Below are 18367 nucleotides of genomic sequence, written 5' to 3' on the forward strand. Positions count from 1 at the left end.
TCTGTCTTTTATCTTCCCTTGGTTTAAAATAAATCTTTAGATCCCTATGCCCATACTTCTATCGTCTGACTACTTTATTCTTAAATTTCACAGACTAAGGATCCAACAGGAGGATAAACTTGCAGTATTTGGCACCCCAGATAGAACAACAAAGGAAGGGACCTCATAAAGGAAGAATTTGGCTACACTTAGAGAGCATACTGGGCAGGGACATTAATGCTCAACCCCAAGAAATAAACTGTGGAAATTCATATGATACAGCCCCCTCCCTGGTACTCCTTCAAGACATCTCTCCATTTTCACCTCTCTGCATAGAGGAAAAGCCAGCCTGGGATGGTACAGCAAATGTCCTTCATGAGAGAATGAATGCCAATGGAACGTGTGTGGGCCCACTTCTTTCAAAAGTTCTTTGGAGAGGAGGCGCTCTCCAAAAGTTATACTTATCCCCAGACGGGATAAGTATAACTTTTCCTCTCTCAGTAACGACATGGCCAAGGCAAGAAAAGAACATAAGGTAGGTGCGCAAGATGCATGCCATGCATGCAAGGAGAGTACCCAGAGCTGAGGGAGGAATGGAGTCCATTCCATCTCAATTCAAGAAGATACTTGGTAATACCATGGCAGCAGGGTGGCCAGGAGGTGTCATAGGTTGTGGCTGCACCTAAGGTGGGACATTCTTACTTCTTTTTCTTTTAGGTACTGGGGATGGAACTCAGGGGCATTCTACCTCTAAGCTACACCCCGGTCCTATTTTTTTAGTCTTTATATTTTTTGAAACAGGGTCTCACTGAGTTGCAAAAGGCCTTGCTAAGTAGCTGAGGCTGTCCGCAAACCACGATCCTCTGATCTCTGCCTCCTGAATACTGGGATTACAAGCGTGCACCACCATGCCTGGCCACATTCTTAATTCTTGTCTCAATATCCTTAGTACTGGGATCATAGGTGTATGCTGCTGTTCCAGGCTTATAATGTAATATATTAATTATATATCATATCATATCGATTACACTTTGAAATACACTAGGCATCAGACACAACTTTTTATGGACTTGTATTTGTAGAATTGCATTTGTATAATAGTATAGAATATTAAGACAAAATATCTACTTTGGGGTATGATACTATATAAACCATAACCACATAAACAACAGTGACTGAGTAAGGACTCAGCTCTTAACTTCATTCATTTTCTTTCAATTAGGGTTAGACTAGCTAATAGGACACTCGGTCAGCACCAAAATCACATTTCTCAGAAACTAAGAGACCTGAAAGTGTGTTGAAATGTCTCAGTTCGTCTGCTACCAAAAGTGAACTCTGCCCTGCTTCCTGGATCTCAAAGTGATTCTTCCTGAGCTTCCTCTGTAATAATGAGCTGCTCAGAAGAGGATCAATTCACAACCTCAGGGTAACAGATAGCAAAGGCAGGAGGTGCTGTGGGTACCACACTTCAAAGGGACCAGCAACAGCAAAGATGAGTACTGATAAACCACAAAAGAGCAATAAACCAAAATTAAACTCATTTTCATGTATGCACACAAGCTTTACAGACATGTTAAAACTTCTTTTGGCCTTTTCATATATCTGACTCTTTATATTTTTATTTAGATCCAGGTGTATACTACTGAGGAATTAATAAAGTCTGTTAGAGCCCTAAAAATGGAACTGGGTATGGTGGCACATGCCTATAATCCCAGTACTTAGGAGGCTGAGACAGGAGGATAGCAAGTTCAAGGCCAGCTTCATCAACTTAGCAAGGCCCTGCTTCAAAATATAAAATAAAAAATAAGGCTGGTGCGCAGCTCAGTGGTAAAGTGTCCCTGGGTTCAATTCCCAGTATCCTCCCCTTCCCCATCCCCCCACATAATACACATTGAGTCTATTCCAATGCCATCTAGGGAGAATGTGCCTGCAATAAATTCACTGAGCCCAACTGTGAGTTTTATATTTGGGGCAGAGGGCCTTGCTAATCAAAGACTGACCACCAGCCAGGTGTGATGGTGCATGTTTTTAATCTCAGTTCTTGGGAAGTTGAGATGGGAGGATCACAGGTTCCAGGCCAGCCTCAGCAACTTAGTAAGAACCTCAGAAACTTAGTGATACCCTCATTCAAAATATAAATAAAATAGGGCTGGGGTTGTAGCTTAGAGGTAGAATGTTCCTGGGTCCTAACCCTGCACCCCCCCAAAAAAAAATAGATCACTAGTGTTGACAGAAAAAAAGTGATCTCAGCCGGACGTGGTGGCGCATGCTTGTAATCCCCACGCTTGGGAGGCAGAGACAGGAGGATCGCGCAGGTTTGAAGCCAGCCACGCGCACTGGCTTAGGAGACCCTGTTTCCAAATAAAAATGTAAAAATAGGTCTGGGAGTGTAGCCCGGAGGTAGAAGGGCTTCCAGGAATCCCAGTACCACCAAAAAAAAAAAAAGTGATCTCCCCAGGCATGGTGGTGCACACTTGTAACCTTAGTACTTGGGAGGCTGAGACAGGAGGATTGCAGGTTTATGGCCAGCCTCATTTACTTAGTGAGGCCCTCTACAACTTAGTGAGACCCTGTTCAAAACAAAAGAATAAGAAATAGGGTTTGGGTATAGCTTGGAGGTAGAATGCCCCTGAGTTCAATCTGCAGTACTGAAATAATAATAATAATAATAATAATAATAATAATAATGATGATGATGATGATGATGAAGAAGAAGAAGAAGAAGAAGAAGAAGAAGAAGAAGAAGAAGAAGAAGAAGAAGAAGAAGAAGTAGTGAGCTCATAGGTTTCTGCACAGTGGTAAAACAAGCCCTGGTGTTCACTGGTCTGGAGAATATCTCTAATCTGGTCCAATTGGGTCTGGGTTCAATTCAAGTGCATTCCTCCCTCTGCTGCAGCTGCCTGGAGTGGGGAATGATGAACAGACACATGACCCAGTTGTAATGTGTCCTAGACAGGAACCTCTGCAAGGGGGATTTTTATATGTGACACAGATTTACCTTGTCAGCATTAATGGCTCCTCCAGTATTGATCTCTTTGTTCCGATCTTTGCGTGTAAGAGGTTTTTATTATAACCCGAAGGTCTCATCCCCTCTCCCTGGCCCACTCCCCATCTCCTTTCTCTGCTGCATTTCTCCTTGTGACTCCTTTGCAGCCTGCCATGGTATCCCGGCTTCTTTGTTCATGCACCCACTTCTAGGCAAGCTCCACATGAGCAGGGCCGGGCCGCTTCTGTGTTTCCAGCGCCTAGGATAACACCTGGCACAGGCAGGGTCCATGAGGATGGGGCCTGGTCTGCTTCGGTCTGGGTTTTCAGACCTAGTACAGTTCCCGGCTCAGCAGAGGAGGGTGGAAATTGATCTGATTCCGCCTGAGTCTTCAGCACCTAGGACAGTGCCTGGTTCAGAGTAAGGCCCCAAAAGGCAGGGCTTTGTTAGCCTGAAAAGCGCCTGGTTTGGTGTAGTGTACACGGGGGCGGGGCTAGGTTAGCTTCCGCCTCTCTTCAGCACCTAGGACAGCGTCTGTCTCCGCGTTGGCGCCACGGGGGCGGGGTTTGGTTTGTTTTGTCGGATTTTCAGCACCTAGGACAGTTCCTGGCGCGGGGTGGGGCCCAGAAGGATGGGGCGTCGTTAGCTTCCGCCTGGTCTTCAGCACCCAGGACAGCGCCTGTCTCTGCACAGAGGCCACGAGGGCGGGGCTTGGTTTGCTTCCACTGGGGTTTTCAGTACCTAGGATAGCACCTGGCTCAGTGTAGGGCCCTGCGTCTTCAAGCACATAGGATAGTACCTGGCACAAAGGAGCGATGTTTGTGTGAAAATTAATGCATTAACAGATTCAAGGCCAACCTGGGCAACTTAGTGTCAAAAGAAGAAGAAGAAGGAGAAGAAGAAGAAGTGGTAGTAGTTAGTAGTTGTTGTTCTGGTGAAGCCAGGCATGATGGCACACACTTGTAATGCCAGTACTGGGAGGCTGAGACAGGAGGATCTTAACTGCATGGCCAGCCTCAGCTACTACTAAGTGAGGCCCTCTGCAACTTAGTGAGAACCGGTTTCAAATTAAAGAACAAAAAATAGGGCTTGAGGTGGAGCTTGGATATTGTTTGCAGGAAAATGAATGGAACTAGAAAATATGCTGGATCAGCCAGTTTCAGAAAGTCAAGGGTCAAATGTTTTCTCTTATATGTAGAAGCTAGAGATTTAAAAAAAAAAAAAAAGAAAGCAAATGGGGACTTTAGATAAATGAGGAGAGAGACCAGTAGAATAGTAGAAGGAGATTGGAGGGGGAATGAGGAGAGAGGGAAAAAAAGACTTGAGGAGGGAAGAAACAGTTCAAATAATGCTATTTTCATATATAAAGGTATCACTACAGATCTCACTAACATGTACGAGGAGGGAGGAGGAGGGAGTGGAGAGGGATGGGGAGGGAAACGCACCAGGTGCTTTGTGTGTGTGTGTGTGCTTGAATCACTTTGAATATCAATATAATGTATAATTACAGTGCACCAATAAAAAGTATAAATAGAAGTCAGGCGTGGTGGCACACGCTTGTAATCCCAGTGCTTGGGAGGCTGAGACAGGAGGATCGCACAGGTTTGAAGCCAGTCTCAGCTGCTTAGTGAGGCTCTCAGCAACTTGGTGAGACCCTGTTTCCAAATAAAAAATAAAATAGGTCTTGGAGTATAGCCTGGAGGTAGAAAGCCTCTGGGCTCCACCCCCAGTACCACCAAAAAAAAAGTATAAATAAAGGAGAAAAAGATAAACAATGTATCAGGTGTTACACAAAATTACTACTTTTAACATAAAACATGGTGTAAAACAATACCAGGTGCTGTGTGTTTTAGTGAACTATTTTAAGCTCTGTGTTTAAAAGCACAGGGAAGAACAATCCCATCCTGCTTTGGAGGCACACTTATCAGTATCTGCAAAGTGTTTAAATTCTCTTCTCCTCCAATCCGGAAGCCTGTCTCTCAGACTCGATGCTGCCCCTCTTACAAAGGACCAGCTCACTGATGCTCATGGTGACTTTGTGGGTGAAGAATTGGAAACAAGGCACAAGCTCTGCTGCAGCTCAGCTCCCTTGGGCCTCGTCAGAGAACACAGCAAGTGTTCAGTGAACACAGCCCTCATTACCCACCACGAGGTCCCTGTCCTTCCCTGGCCAGGGCCTGTGCCTCAGTCAGCCACACAAGGGACCCAGTCAGTTCAATCAGCAACCACAATCCGCTTCAGTGCTTTGTGTCTCCCAGATGGTGTCTTTGATCTGCCACAGTCTGGGAGTCTGAGTTCCACCCAAGCAGAGCAGCCAGGTTGGCTCTGGGATCTGTGTGGCTGATGCTGAGTCTGAATGGCCCATCCACACCACTGGGCTTCAGCAGTCAGACATGGAAACCAGGGGGACCTTTGTGAATGAAGGGCCCCAAGAGAACCAGCCACTTGGCTTCTTTTGAGGCAGCAGGGAGCAAGAAAGCTCTGGCCACAGGGACAGCCATCACTTTCTCATAGAAGATGGAGAGACCTTGGAGCCAACTGACTGTGACCCTCAACACACCATGTTTATGGGACGAGTGAAGTATGGGGGTCCTTCCAATTGTCAGTCATTGGGTTTGGTTGACTAGCCACCTAAAAATAGGGATGTAGGTCAGCCCTCCACGGAGCAGGCATTACATTTTGACAAGGGCTCAGTAGCAAACCCACAGATGCTTTTCAAAAATATTTGTGTGTAATAGCTGTGTCAAAATCACCAGTCCAAGCTGGGTGTGATGACGCATGCCTATAATCCCAGTGCTTGGGAGGCTGAGAAATAAAGATTGCAGGTTTGAGGCCAGCCTTGGCAACTTAGTGAGACCCTCAGGAACTTAATGAGACCCTGTTTCAAAAGTTAAAAAAAAGAAAGGGCTGGGGTGTAGGTCAGAGGTAGAATGCCCCTGGTTCAATCCTCACTATCAAAAAAAAATTAGAAGCCCATAACCCCAAAGAACACTTCCTGATGGCCAAATCGTGCTGCTCATGTTCTCCAGCATCCAGCGAGCTTGGGAAGCGCCAGGCCCTGTGCTAAACGCTCACCATCCAGTGGTAGCAAGTGGTGTGGGAGGGGTGTCCCTCTTCAGTCACTTGCAAGGAGCTCTCAAGGATCAGGATGAGCCACTCTGGCTCTTGTGAGACAGGAAGCTACGTGTGCACCAACTCTAAAGTGCATTCAGACAGAGAAGCCACAGGACAGGACACTGAATTGACCCGAAAGCCACACCTACTAGGTCATTTGAACTTTTTTTTATATATATATACTGAGATTGAACCCAGGAGTATTCCACCTCTGAGCTACACCCCCAGCCCAGTTTTTTTATTTCAAAACATTTATTTCAAATTTTTTTATTTCAACACACAATAGAATAGAATAGAATAGAATAGAATGGAATGGAATAGGAAGAAAAGAAAGAAAGAAAGAAAGAAAGAAAGAAAGAAAGAAAGAAAGAAAGAAAGAGAGAAAGAAAGATAGATAGATAGATAGATAGATAGATAGATAGATAGATAGATAGATAGATAGATAGAAAGGACCGGGTATGGTGGCGCATGCTTGTAATTCCAGTATACAGGAGGATTGCAGATTCACAGCCAGGCTCATTTACTTAGTGAGGCCCTCTGCAACTTAGTGAGACCCTATTTCAAAATAAAATACAAAGGTCTTGCTAAATTGCTGAGGCTGGCCTCCCACCTGTGATCCTCCGATAGCAGCATCCCAAGAACTAGGATTATAGGTTAGTGATACCACACATATCCCTAACTTCTTTAATCAATTGCAGTGTTTGCTCAAATATCATAAGTTGATTCATATTCTCTCTCTCTCTCTCTCTCTCTCTCTCTCTCTCTCTCTCTCTCTCTCTCTCTCACACACACACACACACACACACACACACACACATCTGTAGGAGCCCAGGAATTTAACATCTGTTTGTCACAAGATGTACCAGCAAACTGGAGATCCTACTTTCTCCCAGAAGAGATGGAGGCTAGGCTGAGGCAGAGTTGGCTGGGAAGGTTTTCAATTTCTTTGGTCCCTTAAACCCAGGCTTCCTCCCTTACTGTGTACCTCTGGCATCTGAAGAGTGCCAGCTGTCAGGCGCTGTTTCTTTTGGTCCACCCTCCCTGTCACAGAACCTCGGTATGGGGCTTCAGAATCCCCACACACAACACAGCAATACAACCCGGAGTGTCTCCTCCTTGACGTTCCCCAGTACTTGCAGACAGCCATGTGTTTCTTGGAGACAGGGAGTCTGGGACTCCACCCTGAACCCTGAAAGCTGCTGGAGCCACAACAGCAAGGGTGTGAAGATGCAGGAAACCGAAGAAGGTGCGTCTAAGCCTGTAAGAGACATGTTCACGTCCAGGCTTCCACAACATGACCACTACTGGGCTCAACCTGAACCATCTTCCAATGCTGGCCACCACCGACAGTCCCCCACTAGTGAAGGAGACACAACCCTCTCTTCTGGGACCTAAAGGAGGGAGAAAAGCCCAAAGTACCACCTGGGACACTTTTTTCCGTCCTATGCATGCCTCCCCACCCCTCCTGCTAAAAGGCAGTGATGTGGAGACTCTGTCACCCAGCCGGCCCAGCAGTGTGGTCAGCACATCCCAGCCCAGTTCCCCCGCACTCCCCCGCATCCCTGCACGTCCTGAGCATCGATGCTGTGCGAGGCATCTTTTGCCTATGACTCTAAACCCCATAAAATGGCAGAAAATAGACTTTTTGTATAGTATTGGGGGTGGGACCCAGAGGCATTCTATTCCAAGCTATGCCCCCAGCCCTATTTTATTCTTTTATTTTGAAATAGGGTCTCACTAAGTTGCAGAGGCTGGCCACAAACCCGCGATTGATCCTCCCATCTCAACCTCCCAAATACTGGGATTACAATCGTGTGCCACCATGCCCAGCTAGAAAATATAAGTTTAAAGACAATAACTCCATAATAGTAATAGATCAAAAATTTGGAAAGTTTTTTTGAAGTATTTAAAGTACTCAGGGGGCGCCGGGCGTGGTGGCGCACGCTTGTAATCCCCACGCTTGGGAGGCGGAGACAGGAGGATCGCGCAGGTTCGAAGTCAGCCACGTGCGCTGGCTTAGGAGACCCTGTTTCCTAATATAAAATGTAAAAATAGGTCTGGGAGTGTAGCCCGGAGGTAGAAGGGCTTCCAGGAACCCCAGTACCACCAAAAAAAAATAAAAATAAAAAAATAAAGTACTCAGGAATCTGGGCACATGGCATATGACTGTGACCCCAGCATTTGGGAGGCTGAGAGAGAAGGATCACAGGTTCAATGACAGCCTCAGCTACTGAACAAAGCTTGCAGCAATTTAGCAAAACCCTGTTTCTAAATAAAAACTAGTGACTAGCCGGGCGTGGTGGCGCACGCTTGTAATCCCTGCGCTTGGGAGGCGGAGACAGGAGGATCACGCAGGTTCGTAGTCAGCCTCACTGGCTTAAGAGACCCTGTCTCCAAATAAATAAATTAATAATAATAATAATAATAATAATAATAATAATAATAATAATAAACGGTTTGGGAGTGTAGCCCGGAGGTAGAAGGGCTTCCAGGAACCCCAGTACCACCAAAATAATAATAATAATAATAATAATAATAACTAATGCACTAATAAAAGCATATTAAAAATGAAATAGGACTGGGAGTGTAGCTTGGAGGTATAAAGCCCCTGGCTCAAACCTCAGTAACACACACACACGAATAGAATGGAATCGAATCGAATCGAAGAGAAAGAAGGAAAGAAAAAGAGAGAAAGAGAGAGAGAGAGAGAGAGAGAAGAGAGAGAAGAGAGAGAAGAGAGAAGAGAGAAGAGAGAAGAGAGAAAAGAGAAGGGCTGGGCGTGGTGGTGCATGCTTGTTATCCCAGTACTTGGGAGACTGAGACAGGAGGATTGCAGGTTTGCAGCCAGCCTAGCCAGCCACAGCTACTTAGTGAGGCCTTCCAGAACTTGGTGAGACCATGTTTCAAAATAGAGTAAAAAGTAAGGCTGGAGCCAGGCGTGGTGGCACACGCTTGTAATCCCCGCGCTTGGGAAGCTGAGACAGGAGAATCACACAGGTTCGAAGCCAGCCTCAGCTACTTAGTGAGGCTCTCAGCAACTTAGTGAGACCCTGTTTCCAAATAAATTACAAAATAGGGCTGGGAGTATAGCCCAGAGGTAGAAAGCCTCTTGGTTTCACCCCCAGTACCACCAAAAAAAAAAAAAAAAAAGGTAAGGCTGGGATGTAGCTTGGAGGTAGAATGCCCCTGGGTTCCATCCCCAGTGCACGAGAGAAGGAATGGAAGAGGGAAAAGGGGGGACAAGCAGGGAGGGAGGAAGGACAAACTCGGGAAATGACGTGTGGAAGCAGCCGTAGCATTGCTTCTTACAAGTAGCGCAGATGGTGCTTTGAGTTCTTCTCTCTCCTCCAGGTCTGGGGAGAGAAGGTCCTGGCCAGAGGCAAAGTGGCTCAAGGCTGCCCGGAGCCCAGAGCAGAGCCATAACTGGAGCCCAGGACTCCCGCCTCTGTCCACTGAATTCTCCATCATCTTCCACCTGCTAAATACCTTCCCAAATAACGCTTTAAAGGTCATCTCACATTATGAAACATTGGCTTTTAAAAGCAAACAAAAAGTGAGGCGAGATGGTACACGCCTGTCATCCCAGTACGTGGGAAGCTGTGAAAGGAGAATGACAGGTTTGAGGTTCGAAGCTGGTCGAAACCCTGTTTCAAAATGAGAAACAAAGCCGGGCGCGGTGGCGCACGCTTATAATCCCGGCATTCGGGAGGCTGAGACCGGAGGATCGTGGTTCACGGACAGCCTCTGCTACTTAGTGAGGCCCTCCGCGACTTAGTGAGACCCTGTTTCAAAATAAAGGGTAGGAGGGAGGGGGAGGGAAGAGGTTAGGGACTGGGTGATGTGTGCATGTATATCTCCACAAGTTTTTTTTTTTTATCCCATTAAGATGTATGACTACAATGCACCAATAAAAATGTATTTAAAAAATAGGGCAGGGGATATAGCTAGGAGGTCGAATGCCTCTGGATTCCATCCCCAGAACTGCAAAAAAAAAAAAAAAAATAGGGTTGGGGTGTAGCTCAGAAGTAGAACACTCCTGAGTTCAATCCCCACTAGCAAAAAAAAAAAAAAAAATCCCAATCCATTACCACAAAAAAGTTTATATCGTCTTATATCTTATTTCCATGTGTATTTTACATAGGCATAACTGTTATAGAAGTATGCATACAAGTTTATGTCCCTTTTTTAAATTTAACCTTATATAACTGTTTCCCACCGAGGCTTCATCATTACCCTTTTTAATGTCTACATAATATTCTTTGATTCTTTGCACCAGGGTTTATTTTTTCCTCTCCTTTTGACCATTTGGGTCGTTTCCAATTTGTTCTACCATAAATAACACTGTAATTAACATCCTCATTTTCTCAGCTAAATTTAAGTGTTCTATGAATTAAAGGCAGATGAATAGACTTCTGTGTTGATCTTTTTCGAGTGAAAATGGAGCGTCCTGGTTTCATAACAAGGAAGGATCTAAATTTAGGCTCTCTGGCAATGCTGTGTGACAAGTCCGAACAGCAATGGCAGAGCTCCAGAAGTGTTTAGAAAGTCTCTGCTGTTCCTTTGCCCTCTTTGGGGGATACAGTAAGTCTTATGTTGCTTCGGTTTAAAGAAAGTCTCAAGATTGGTAATTTTGCCCTTGAAGTCATTTTCTTGTAATAGTAGCACTGTCGATTGTGTTCCTCTCTGCAGATCTTGCTGGACACGATCAAGGCTGAGGTCAGCCATTGTTGTATAATTCTCAAACTATTTAAGATACTTGGCAGTACAGTCGTCCCTTGGTATCTTTGGAGCATTAGTTCCAGGACCCCCCACAGGCACCAAAATCCAAGCTGAGTATAGCGGCACACACCTGCAATCCCAGTGCTTGGGAGCTTGAGACAGGAGGATCTCAGGTTCAAGGCCAGCATGAGCAACTTAGTGAGACCCTCGGCAACTTAGTGAGCCTCCGTTTCAAAAATAAAAACAAAATAAGCCGGGCGTGGTGGCGCACGCTTGTAATCCCCGCACTTGGGAGGCAGAGACAGGAGGATCGCGCAGGTGCGAAGCCAGCCGCGCGCGCTGGCTTAGGAGACCCAAATAAAAATGTAAAAATAGGTCTGGGAGTGTAGCCCGGAGGTAGAAGGGCTTCCGGGAACCCCAGTACCACCACCAAAAAAATAAAAAATAAAAATAAAAACAAAATAAAACAAACCAGATGTGGTGGTACATGCCTGTAATCCCCGTAGTTGGGAGGCTAAGACAGGAGGGGTTCAGGTTCGAAGCCAGCCTCAGCAATTTAGTGAAGCCATCGGCAACTTAGCAAGACCCTGTTTCAAAATTTAAAACTTTAAAAATGGGCTGGGAGTGTAGTAATAGAATGCCTCCAGGTTCAATCCCCACCACCCCCAACACACACAGTTTTAAATTAAATTAAATTAAATTAAAAGAGCTGGGGGTGTAGCTCGGTGGCAGAATAACCCTGGGTTTAAGTCCCAGCTCCGTAAAAAAAAAAAAAAAAAAAGACATGAAAATCCACAAATGCTCAAGTTCCTTATATAAAATAGCATTGTACTGGCATATAAACATATAACCCGAACATGGCCACTGGCATACTTTAAGTGATCTCTAGATTATTTTAACACCTAAAAATGTAAATTTTATGTGAGTAGATGTTATACTGTATTGTTTGGAGAATAATGACAAGGAAAATGTGTTCGTGTTCAATTCTGATGATGCAAACTTTTTTCCAAATATTTTCAACTTGCAGTGGGTTGAACCTGAGGCTGTGGAACCCAGATTCAGAGAGCCACCTGCAGTGAGAAGACACCAAAGTGTCTTTCAAGAAGCATTTTGCTGCCCCAGATAAATGCCTGGTGAACTTATGGGGAAGCATGAATAAAGAAAGAGGCCCAGTTAGGAGTCTTGAAAATTAAAAACATGATAATTAAAATGTGAAACTCAACAGATTGGGTGTATATAGATCAGTGCAGTTGAAAAAGTTATTGCCCCAATAATCAACCCACTCCAGTAGAAATTCCATGTGTAGAGAAATGAGAGAGTGGAAGGACAGAATAAATTAATAATAAAATAGAATTTCCAGTGCTAAATAAAGACACAAGTGTTTGCATTGAATGAATTCAATGATCGCTGTTCACAAGGAATGAAACAGATAAGAGCCTACATTAGTCAGCGTTGGGGGACTGTAACAAAATACCTGAGACACGATGCTTAAGAAGTAAAGAGGTTTATTTAGCTCACAGCTTTGGAGGTTTGGCGACCCAGGTGGAGCAGGAGGCCCATTGGTTTGGCCTCTGTGAGGGCAGCAGGTGGGCAGGTCAGGACAAGTAGTCCCACCTCCAGCCAGAAAGCAGAGACAGGAGGGCGGGTCCACAGCCCCCTTTCAGGTCATGCCCCCAGTGACCTCTGGCTAGGCCCCACCTCTTAAAGGCCCCACTTCAGTAGCACCACCCTGGGGATTGTGACCTTCAGTGGACGTACATCCTAACCAAACCACAGCAGCACCTAGGGGCATCTTTGGGAAATTTCAAATTAACAAGGATGAAGAGGAAGTCCTAAAAGATTCCAAAATAGGTGGGGAAAGAAAGGATGAGAAAGAGAGAGAGAACTTTCCTACTACAGGAAGAAAACTCCAAGTGGACTCTGCCTTAGGCTGAGTAACGAGGGTCTCCAGGGATGAAACCAATTCCAAATTTCACATCGTGTGCACAGCCCAAAGCTGGCACTCGAGTGTGAGATCACAGTAAAGACACTTTAGACATAGGAGGACTTACAGAGTTCTCCATCCAAACATCTTTTTTGAACAAATTAGCCAAGGATTAACTCTAACAAAACAAATAAAAAATCAGTGAACTTAAGAAAGTAGATGATACAACATACAGGGGCCGCAGTGAAGCCGGGAAAACACGATAAAATCAAAGCCCTCACGGTCATCTCGTGTGTTTCAGGAGTAAAAAATTGAAAATTGGAGGAGAAAAAATTATCTATCTAAATAACTTTTTGTGTGTGTGGCACACACTTGTAATCCCAGTATTTAGGAGGATGAGGAAGGAGGATCGTGGTTGCGGACAGCCTAGGCTACTTCGTGAGGCCCTTTGCAACTCAGTGAGACCCTGTTTCAAAATAAAGAATAAAAAAATAGGCTGGGATGTAGCTTAGAGGTAGAATGCCCCTGGGTTCAATCCCCAGTACCACAAAATAAGTAAATAAATAAATATATACATAACTTTTTTTGCGTGGTACTGGGGATTTAATCCAGGGGCATTCTACCTCTGAGCTACACCCCAACCTGTTTTATTTTTTATTTTGAAATAGGGTCTCACTAAATTGCTGAGGCTGGCCTCAAACCTGTGATCCTTCTATCTCAGCCTCCCAGGTCCTGGGAATACAGGTGTGTGCCCCCACACCCAGTTTGTCTAAATAATTTTTGATGCAGAATCATTTAAAATATGTATTGAAAACTAATATATATATATATATATATATATATATATATATATATATGAATGAAAACATTGTGTTGCACCCCATAAATATGTGTAATGAACCTGTGTCAGTCAAAAACAAAAGGAACGACATTTCAAAAGATTTTGCTAGCCGGGCGTGGTGGCGCACACTTGTAATCCCCAAGCTTGGGAGGCTGAGACAGGAGGATGGCACAGGTTCGAAGCCAGCCTCAGCTACTTAGTGAGGCTCTCAGCAACTTAGTGACACCTGTTTCCAAATAAAGTATAAAATAAAAGAGGGCTGGGAGCATAGCCCAGAGGTAGAAAAGCCCCTGGGTTCCACCCCCAGTACCACAAAAAAAAAAAAAAAAGTTTTTGACTTGGGATGAGAGAGTTTAGTGTGAAGAGAAAAAGACTAACAGGAAATGAGGGGAGTTCAGTTCTACTCAAATCTTTACTTCAGGAGGAAATTAAGATTTGATTAATTTTAGACATTGTAAAAAAATATTTTCAAAGGCAATACTAGAAAAAATGTGGCTCATGCATGTAATCCCAGTACTTGGGAGACTGAGGCAAGAGGATCCCAAAAGTGTGTGTGTGTGTGTGTGTGTGTGTGTGTGTGTGTGTGTGTAAAATGTCTTAATCTCAAACTACCAGAGGAAAGATAATAACACTACAGAATGACCAATCCTCAGAAGATAAGAAACAAGGCATGAAATGAGACCTAATGCACAAATCAAGAGTAAGCAAGGCAGGAGGCTCAAAGGGGCTAAACATAGCCAGGTGTGGGGCACACGCCTGTAATCCCAGGACTCTGGAGGCTGAGACAGGAGGACCACGGGTTCAAGGCCAGCCTCAGCAACTCAGCAAGGTCCTCAACAACCTCAAAGCAAAAACTAAAAAGGATTGGGGACATTTGGCAGAGGGAGAACACACCTAGGTTCAATTCCCAGTAAACACACACACACACACGGCCTAAAAATATGCTCACTTATACTATGTTTAAAACAACTGAATGTGTAAAAATTTGAATTTGGTGCTAGTGGCCTTTTCATCTAATGGATCGTGCTCTGCTCTGAAGAAATAAATAACAGGAGCCATTATGCAGAGGTCAGCGCTGGCTCCTCTTGATTACAATACAACATGGGCTCTACCCCAAGGACCACTGTGTCAGCCTCAGGGCACACGGTCAGTTAAAGGTGTCTGACTGGTTGTGGGTTACAGGCAATGTGAATCCACGCAGCTTAGGCAAAGAAATGGCTTCTTTCTCTCCTGTTGAAAAGCTGTGATCTCTCCTGCCACAGGACCATCTGTCTTTTGCAGGGCCCCACCCTCCTCCCTACAGGCACCACAAAATGGTGAGACAATATCCATTAGGTCCACATCCCTGTATCCCCAGGCATGGTGGCTCACACCTGTGATCCCAGTACTTGGGAGGCTGAGATGGAAGGAAGGATCACAGGATCAAGGCCAGCCTCAGGCCGGGCGTGGTGGCGCACGCTTGTAATCCCCGCGCTTGGGAGGCAGAGACAGGAGGATCACGCAGGTTCGAAGCCAGCCGCGCACGCTGGCTTAGGAGACCCTGTTTCCAAATAAAAATGTAAAAAATAGGTCTGGGAGTGTAGCCCGGAGGTAGAAGGGCTTCCAGGAACCCCAGTACCACCAAAAAAAAAAAAAAAAAAAAAAGGTCGGCCTCAGGATCGCCGTGAGACCCTGTTTCAAAATAAAAGGTAAAAAAAAAAAAAAGGGGGCTGGGGACGTAGCTCAGAGGTAGAATACCCCTGGGTTCAATCCCCAGTACCAAACTAAACAAATCTGGTGGAAGAGTGATGACCATCCTTCTACAGACAATCCCATAATACTCTCACTGCCCCCCTCGTGGGCTCTGATTGGCTTGTGCGTCAGGAAAATGCATACTGTGATTAGCCGGGCCCGAGTCACGTGCCTGCCCTCGAGTCCAGAAAGGAGCAGAAGCCCCGGAGAGCATCACGGAGAATGACCCGCCTTTCAAAGAGACTTGTGCTGTTGATGACGGCGGCGATGACGAGGATGAGGAATTGAAGATGATGCTGATGCTGCTGATGAAAATGACCACAGAACCGATGATGATGATGGTGATGATGATGGTGATGATGATGATGACGACGACAATGATGATGGTGATGATGCTGTGATGGGTTACTGGCAGGAACCATGGCACCAGGTGTTTAAAGTCCTTCCCCAGCAAACTGCGGTCCTGATTCCTCCAGGGAAGCCCAAGGCATAGGATCACTGCAGTCACACTCCTTCCTAGATCCCACAGTGGCCCGATTATCCTACTGCTTGATTTAGGATCTTGTTACCCAAGATATTCTGGGCTGGCAAATACTCAGGCCAGGTGAACAAGCACAGTGCCCGTGCGGTCTGCATCGTGTGAAAACGGGCATTTCCTGGCGTCTGTGCACACAGGGCCTGGAGGGACGCGTTAGACTGGAAGTGCCTCATGAGTATGGATGACTTTCTTCTTTGCTTTTTATGGCTTTCTATTTCTTATAGTACACATGCTAATTATTTTGTAATTTTTATCAGCGCATCGTAATTGCACATGATGGTGACAGTCATAGCCGTACATCCATATGGGCACATACCGTTATTTGGTTGGTTTTATTCCCCAATCTCCACTTTCCCTCCCCTCATATACTGAGTGTGTGTGTGTGTGTGTGTGTGTGTGTGTGTGTGTGTGTGTGAGAGAGAGAGAGAGAGAGAGAGAGAGAGAGACAGACAGACAGACAGACAGGCAGGCAGGCAGGCAGGCAGACAGACTGGGGATGATTAAATCCCGGGCATTCTACTTCTCAGCTATACTCCCATCCCTTGTTATTTCTGTATTTTGAGTTGCTATGCGCTGGCCTCCAACCTGACACACTAAGTTTTTTAACTTGTAAAACAAACAAACAAAGCAAAACTGTGCAAGCCTAGTAGTTAAAAAGAAGACACGCTACTTTGCCCAGATGTCCCCAGTGGGGCTGCTGGGCCACATCCCTGGATGTGTCAGAAGCCCCTCTGGTCGTTTCCCCCAAGAGAGTCCTCGCCATCCGCGCCTTCTGGGTAGTGGCTCCATGGTATATAACCTCTGGGATTTTTTTAGGGGATGAGTTAGGGGTTGGACCCAAAGGCATTCTACCTCCGAGCTACACCCCCAGCTCTTCTTTTTTTCTTTTCTTTTTTCTCTCAGAAACAGGGCCACGCTCTGTTGCCCAGTCTAGCCTCAAACCTGTGATCCTCCTGCAAAAGCCTCCCAAGTACTAGGATTACAAAGTCCCAGCCGTAGAGATCTCCCCCTCCTGCAAATCTGTCAAAGCTTCAACCGGATGACACTCGGGATCCTACTGCCACCTTGTGGTTTATCTGCTTCCCCGTCAGCCTCTGACTTCCTCAAACTCAGAACAAAGTCCTCACAAGCTCCTTGAAAATAGGCCCAGAGACATCAAGGGTGTCCTTTGAGCCACACTGCTACTCCGGGTGCTGCTGCAGCCAGAACTTCCCTCTCTCTGTACTGGGGATTGAACCCAGGGGCATTCTATCTCTGAGCTACTTTGCATTTTTTATTTTGAAACAGGGTCTCACTAAATTGCTGAGGCTGGCCCCAAACCTGCGAGCTCCCTGTATGGCTTGCGCCTGTAATCCCAGTACTTGGGAGGCGGAGACAGGAGGATCGCAGGTTTGAGGGCAGTCTCAGCAAGTAGTGAGACTCTGACCAACCTACTGAGACTAAGTAATAGCTGAGGCTGTCTGCAAACCACAATTCTCCTGTCTCAGCCTCCCAAATGCTGGGATTACAGTCCACCTCGCCCAGTTTATTTTCTATTTTAAAAATAAGCTAAACCAGGCGTGGTGGCGCACGCTTGTAATCCCTGCGCTTGGGAGGCAGAGACAGGAGGATCGCGCAGGTTCGAAGCCAGCCGCACTGGCTTAAGAGACCCTGTTTTTAAATAAAAATATAAAATAGGTCTGGGAGTGTAGCCCGGAAGTAGAAGGGTTTCCAGGAACCCCAGTACCACCAATAAAAAATTAAAAAATAAGCTAAGTTGCTGAGGCTGGCCTCAAACCTGCAATCTTTCTGTCTCCGCCTCCCAAATGCAGCCTCTCTTTTCTTTACAGATCCTGCCAGCTCTGTTCTACTTCACCCACGCGGCTTCTCGCTGCTACTGCTGTTGCCCCACGTCACACGGGCCCCTGGCGCCCTGCTTTCTACATCACTTGAGCAGAAAAGCGAACAGAGAGGACGAGCGCGCGCAGATGGAGGCCGGCAAAGATGAACTTACCGCTCAGCTTTGCCGGCAGAAACCCACGGCCGCCGGTCTCTTTCCTCTCTCTGCTTTCTTTCTGTAAGTGAAATTGTCCGAGGCCTTATCTCCCGCTAATCAGGTTGGGCAGTATTGGGTGTTCTTGACAAGCTCATGCACCCGTTAGAAGGATCAAATGAGATTACAGACAAGCAGGCTCTCGAGTTTGAAGTGTACATCAATGTACCGGATTATTATTAATCTCCCATTGATCTCTTAATACAGAAAAAAGCATAAGCCTTTTCCCACGGGGTTTCCATGGCAAAGGATGTCTGAGACTCTCCTCTCCTCTGCCCACCTCCTTTTCTCTGCTGAGTCCAAAGTCCTGGCCCGGGCAGTTTAGCCTCCCTCTTGATCTATTTCCCATCAGCCCTTCCCTGAACGGCAGAGACATACATCTCTTCTCAATCAGGAGCAGACATTCATTTTGCTTGGCTCATAGAATGTTTTAAATTTACTTTTGAACCAGATACAATGCACATCTGTAATTCTAGTACTTAGGAGGCTAAACCAGGAGGGTT

Source organism: Muscardinus avellanarius, assembly GCF_963383645.1.
Source record: "Muscardinus avellanarius genome assembly, chromosome: 10".
NCBI lineage: Eukaryota > Metazoa > Chordata > Mammalia > Rodentia > Gliridae > Muscardinus > Muscardinus avellanarius.